Source organism: Gymnoscopelus braueri (assembly GCF_963280865.1).
Source record: "Gymnoscopelus braueri genome assembly, contig: SCAFFOLD_48, whole genome shotgun sequence".
NCBI lineage: Eukaryota > Metazoa > Chordata > Actinopteri > Myctophiformes > Myctophidae > Gymnoscopelus > Gymnoscopelus braueri.
In genome coordinates, this window is record NW_027660929.1 from 276,670 (window position 1) to 283,465 (window position 6,796).

The window sequence follows — 6,796 nt, forward strand, 5'->3', positions numbered from 1 at the left end:
AGAGTGTGGCGTTGTAGGGGAGGTGTCCCTGCACGCGTGCGTATGTCAGAAGTGTCGGCAGTGTCCGCCGGCGCCGGTCCAGTGTCCACCGTTGTCTGAAAACTGCACTTTTCTGACGTCTGACCTCACTGGACGGTCCGCCACACTTTTTTTTACATCTCTCGGGCTTATCCGAGAGTGTGGCGTTGTAGGGGAGGTGTCCCCGCACGCGTGCGTATGTCAGAAGTGTCGGCAGTGTCCGCCGGCGCCGGTCCAGTGTCCACCGTTGTCTGAAAACTGCACTTTTCTGACCTCTGACCTCACTGGACGGTCCGCCACACTTTTCTTTACACCTCTCGGGCTTATCCGAGAGTCTGGCGTTGTAGGGGAGGTGTCCCCGCACGCGTGCGTATGTCAGAAGTGTCGGCAGTGTCCGCCGGCGCCGGTCCAGTGTCCACCGTTGTCTGAAAACTGCACTTTTCTGACCTCTGACCTCACTGGACGGTCCGCCACACTTTTCTTTACACCTCTCGGGCTTATCCGAGAGTGTGGCGTTGTAGGGGAGGTGTCCCCGCACGTGTGCGTATGTCAGAAGTGTCGGCAGTGTCCACCAGTGCCTGTCCAGTGTCCACTGTTGTCTGAAAACGGCACTTTTCTGACCTCTGACCTCACTGGACGGTCCGCCACACTTTTCTTTACACCTCTCGGGCTTATCCGAGAGTGTGGCGTTGTAGGGGAGGTGTCCCCGCACGCGTGCGTATGTCAGAAGTGTCAGCAGTGTCCGCCGGCGCCGGTCCAGTGTCCACCGTTGTCTGAAAACTGCACTTTTCTGACCTCTGACCTCACTGGACGGTCCGCCACACTTTTCTTTACACCTCTCGGGCTTATCCGAGAGTGTGGCGTTGTAGGGGAGGTGTCCCCGCACGCGTGCGTATGTCAGAAGTGTCGGCAGTGTCCGCCGGCGCCGGTCCAGTGTCCACCGTTGTCTGAAAACTGCACTTTTCTGACCTCTGACCTCACTGGACGGTCCGCCACACTTTTCTTTACACCTCTCGGGCTTATCCGAGAGTGTGGCGTTGTAGGGGAGGTGTCCCCGCACGCGTGCGTATGTCAGAAGTGTCGGCAGTGTCCACCGGTGCCTGTCCAGTGTCCACTGTTGTCTGAAAACGGCACTTTTCTGACCTCTGACCTCACTGGACGGTCCGCCACACTTTTTTTTACACCTCTCGGGCTTATCCGAGAGTGTGGCGTTGTAGGGGAGGTGTCCCTGCACGCGTGCGTATGTCAGAAGTGTCGGCAGTGTCCGCCGGCGCCGGTCCAGTGTCCACCGTTGTCTGAAAACTGCACTTTTCTGACGTCTGACCTCACTGGACGGTCCGCCACACTTTTTTTTACATCTCTCGGGCTTATCCGAGAGTGTGGCGTTGTAGGGGAGGTGTCCCCGCACGCGTGCGTATGTCAGAAGTGTCGGCAGTGTCCGCCGGCGCCGGTCCAGTGTCCACCGTTGTCTGAAAACTGCACTTTTCTGACCTCTGACCTCACTGGACGGTCCGCCACACTTTTCTTTACACCTCTCGGGCTTATCCGAGAGTCTGGCGTTGTAGGGGAGGTGTCCCCGCACGCGTGCGTATGTCAGAAGTGTCGGCAGTGTCCGCCGGCGCTGGTCCAGTGTCCACCGTTGTCTGAAAACTGCACTTTTCTGACCTCTGACCTCACTGGACGGTCCGCCACACTTTTCTTTACACCTCTCGGGCTTATCCGAGAGTGTGGCGTTGTAGGGGAGGTGTCCCCGCACGCGTGCGTATGTCAGAAGTGTCGGCAGTGTCCACCAGTGCCTGTCCAGTGTCCACTGTTGTCTGAAAACGGCACTTTTCTGACCTCTGACCTCACTGGACGGTCCGCCACACTTTTCTTTACACCTCTCGGGCTTATCCGAGAGTCTGGCGTTGTAGGGGAGGTGTCCCCGCACGCGTGCGTATGTCAGAAGTGTCGGCAGTGTCCGCTGGCGCCGGTCCAGTGTCCACCGTTGTCTGAAAACTGCACTTTTCTGACCTCTGACCTCACTGGACGGTCCGCCACACTTTTCTTTACACCTCTCGGGCTTATCCGAGAGTGTGGCGTTGTAGGGGAGGTGTCCCCGCACGCGTGCGTATGTCAGAAGTGTCGGCAGTGTCCACCGGTGCCTGTCCAGTGTCCACTGTTGTCTGAAAACTGCACTTTTCTGACCTCTGACCTCACTGGACGGTCCGCCACACTTTTTTTTACACCTCTCGGGCTTATCCGAGAGTGTGGCGTTGTAGGGGAGGTGTCCCCGCACGCGTGCGTATGTCAGAAGTGTCGGCAGTGTCCGCCGGCGCCGGTCCAGTGTCCACCGTTGTCTGAAAACTGCACTTTTCTGACCTCTGACCTCACTGGACGGTAGGCCACACTTTTTTTTACATCTCTCGGGCTTATCCGAGAGTGTGGCGTTGTAGGGGAGGTGTCCCCGCACGCGTGCGTATGTCAGAAATGTCGGCAGTGTCCGCCGGCGCCGGTCCAGTGTCCAGTGTCCACCGTTGTCTGAAAACTGCACTTTTCTGACCTCAGACCTCACTGGACGGTCCGCCACACTTTTTTTTACATCTCTCGGGCTTATCCGAGAGTGTGGCGTTGTAGGGGAGGTGTCCCCGCACGCGTGCGTATGTCAGAAGTGTCGGCAGTGTCCGCCGGCGCCGGTCCAGTGTCCACCGTTGTCTGAAAACTGCACTTTTCTGACCTCTGACCTCACTGGACGGTCCGCCACACTTTTCTTTACACCTCTCGGGCTTATCCGAGAGTCTGGCGTTGTAGGGGAGGTGTCCCCGCACGCGTGCGTATGTCAGAAGTGTCGGCAGTGTCCGCCGGCGCCGGTCCAGTGTCCACCGTTGTCTGAAAACTGCACTTTTCTGACCTCTGACCTCACTGGACGGTCCGCCACACTTTTCTTTACACCTCTCGGGCTTATCCGAGAGTGTGGCGTTGTAGGGGAGGTGTCCCCGCACGCGTGCGTATGTCAGAAGTGTCGGCAGTGTCCACCGGTGCCTGTCCAGTGTCCACTGTTGTCTGAAAACGGCACTTTTCTGACCTCTGACCTCACTGGACGGTCCGCCACACTTTTTTTTACACCTCTCGGGCTTATCCGAGAGTGTGGCGTTGTAGGGGAGGTGTCCCTGCACGCGTGCGTATGTCAGAAGTGTCGGCAGTGTCCGCCGGCGCCGGTCCAGTGTCCACCGTTGTCTGAAAACTGCACTTTTCTGACGTCTGACCTCACTGGACGGTCCGCCACACTTTTTTTTACATCTCTCGGGCTTATCCGAGAGTGTGGCGTTGTAGGGGAGGTGTCCCCGCACGCGTGCGTATGTCAGAAGTGTCGGCAGTGTCCGCCGGCGCCGGTCCAGTGTCCACCGTTGTCTGAAAACTGCACTTTTCTGACCTCTGACCTCACTGGACGGTCCGCCACACTTTTCTTTACACCTCTCGGGCTTATCCGAGAGTCTGGCGTTGTAGGGGAGGTGTCCCCGCACGCGTGCGTATGTCAGAAGTGTCGGCAGTGTCCGCCGGCGCCGGTCCAGTGTCCACCGTTGTCTGAAAACTGCACTTTTCTGACCTCTGACCTCACTGGACGGTCCGCCACACTTTTCTTTACACCTCTCGGGCTTATCCGAGAGTGTGGCGTTGTAGGGGAGGTGTCCCCGCACGTGTGCGTATGTCAGAAGTGTCGGCAGTGTCCACCAGTGCCTGTCCAGTGTCCACTGTTGTCTGAAAACGGCACTTTTCTGACCTCTGACCTCACTGGACGGTCCGCCACACTTTTCTTTACACCTCTCGGGCTTATCCGAGAGTGTGGCGTTGTAGGGGAGGTGTCCCCGCACGCGTGCGTATGTCAGAAGTGTCAGCAGTGTCCGCCGGCGCCGGTCCAGTGTCCACCGTTGTCTGAAAACTGCACTTTTCTGACCTCTGACCTCACTGGACGGTCCGCCACACTTTTCTTTACACCTCTCGGGCTTATCCGAGAGTGTGGCGTTGTAGGGGAGGTGTCCCCGCACGCGTGCGTATGTCAGAAGTGTCGGCAGTGTCCGCCGGCGCCGGTCCAGTGTCCACCGTTGTCTGAAAACTGCACTTTTCTGACCTCTGACCTCACTGGACGGTCCGCCACACTTTTCTTTACACCTCTCGGGCTTATCCGAGAGTGTGGCGTTGTAGGGGAGGTGTCCCCGCACGCGTGCGTATGTCAGAAGTGTCGGCAGTGTCCGCTGGCGCCGGTCCAGTGTCCACCGTTGTCTGAAAACTGCACTTTTCTGACCTCTGACCTCACTGGACGGTCCGCCACACTTTTCTTTACACCTCTCGGGCTTATCCGAGAGTGTGGCGTTGTAGGGGAGGTGTCCCCGCACGCGTGCGTATGTCAGAAGTGTCGGCAGTGTCCACCGGTGCCTGTCCAGTGTCCACTGTTGTCTGAAAACTGCACTTTTCTGACCTCTGACCTCACTGGACGGTCCGCCACACTTTTTTTTACACCTCTCGGGCTTATCCGAGAGTGTGGCGTTGTAGGGGAGGTGTCCCCGCACGCGTGCGTATGTCAGAAGTGTCGGCAGTGTCCGCCGGCGCCGGTCCAGTGTCCACCGTTGTCTGAAAACTGCTCTTTTCTGACCTCTGACCTCACTGGACGGTAGGCCACACTTTTTTTTACATCTCTCGGGCTTATCCGAGAGTGTGGCGTTGTAGGGGAGGTGTCCCCGCACGCGTGCGTATGTCAGAAGTGTCGGCAGTGTCCGCCGGCGCCGGTCCAGTGTCCACCGTTGTCTGAAAACTGCACTTTTCTGACCTCTGACCTCACTGGACGGTCCGCCACACTTTTCTTTACACCTCTCGGGCTTATCCGAGAGTGTGGCGTTGTAGGGGAGGTGTCCCCGCACGCGTGCGTATGTCAGAAGTGTCGGCAGTGTCCGCCGGCGCCGGTCCAGTGTCCACCGTTGTCTGAAAACTGCACTTTTCTGACCTCTGACCTCACTGGACGGTCCGCCACACTTTTCTTTACACCTCTCGGGCTTATCCGAGAGTGTGGCGTTGTAGGGGAGGTGTCCCCGCACGCGTGCGTATGTCAGAAGTGTCGGCAGTGTCCACCGGTGCCTGTCCAGTGTCCACTGTTGTCTGAAAACGGCACTTTTCTGACCTCTGACCTCACTGGACGGTCCGCCACACTTTTTTTTACACCTCTCGGGCTTATCCGAGAGTGTGGCGTTGTAGGGGAGGTGTCCCTGCACGCGTGCGTATGTCAGAAGTGTCGGCAGTGTCCGCCGGCGCCGGTCCAGTGTCCACCGTTGTCTGAAAACTGCACTTTTCTGACGTCTGACCTCACTGGACGGTCCGCCACACTTTTTTTTACATCTCTCGGGCTTATCCGAGAGTGTGGCGTTGTAGGGGAGGTGTCCCCGCACGCGTGCGTATGTCAGAAGTGTCGGCAGTGTCCGCCGGCGCCGGTCCAGTGTCCACCGTTGTCTGAAAACTGCACTTTTCTGACCTCTGACCTCACTGGACGGTCCGCCACACTTTTCTTTACACCTCTCGGGCTTATCCGAGAGTCTGGCGTTGTAGGGGAGGTGTCCCCGCACGCGTGCGTATGTCAGAAGTGTCGGCAGTGTCCGCCGGCGCCGGTCCAGTGTCCACCGTTGTCTGAAAACTGCACTTTTCTGACCTCTGACCTCACTGGACGGTCCGCCACACTTTTCTTTACACCTCTCGGGCTTATCCGAGAGTGTGGCGTTGTAGGGGAGGTGTCCCCGCACGCGTGCGTATGTCAGAAGTGTCGGCAGTGTCCACCAGTGCCTGTCCAGTGTCCACTGTTGTCTGAAAACGGCACTTTTCTGACCTCTGACCTCACTGGACGGTCCGCCACACTTTTCTTTACACCTCTCGGGCTTATCCGAGAGTCTGGCGTTGTAGGGGAGGTGTCCCCGCACGCGTGCGTATGTCAGAAGTGTCGGCAGTGTCCGCTGGCGCCGGTCCAGTGTCCACCGTTGTCTGAAAACTGCACTTTTCTGACCTCTGACCTCACTGGACGGTCCGCCACACTTTTCTTTACACCTCTCGGGCTTATCCGAGAGTGTGGCGTTGTAGGGGAGGTGTCCCCGCACGCGTGCGTATGTCAGAAGTGTCGGCAGTGTCCACCGGTGCCTGTCCAGTGTCCACTGTTGTCTGAAAACTGCACTTTTCTGACCTCTGACCTCACTGGACGGTCCGCCACACTTTTTTTTACACCTCTCGGGCTTATCCGAGAGTGTGGCGTTGTAGGGGAGGTGTCCCCGCACGCGTGCGTATGTCAGAAGTGTCGGCAGTGTCCGCCGGCGCCGGTCCAGTGTCCACCGTTGTCTGAAAACTGCACTTTTCTGACCTCTGACCTCACTGGACGGTAGGCCACACTTTTTTTTACATCTCTCGGGCTTATCCGAGAGTGTGGCGTTGTAGGGGAGGTGTCCCCGCACGCGTGCGTATGTCAGAAGTGTCGGCAGTGTCCGCCGGCGCCGGTCCAGTGTCCAGTGTCTACCGTTGTCTGAAAACTGCACTTTTCTGACCTCAGACCTCACTGGACGGTCCGCCACACTTTTTTTTACATCTCTCGGGCTTATCCGAGAGTGTGGCGTTGTAGGGGAGGTGTCCCCGCACGCGTGCGTATGTCAGAAGTGTCGGCAGTGTCCGCCGGCGCCGGTCCAGTGTCCACCGTTGTCTGAAAACTGCACTTTTCTGACCTCTGACCTCACTGGACGGTCCGCCACACTTTTCTTTACACCTCTCGGGCTTA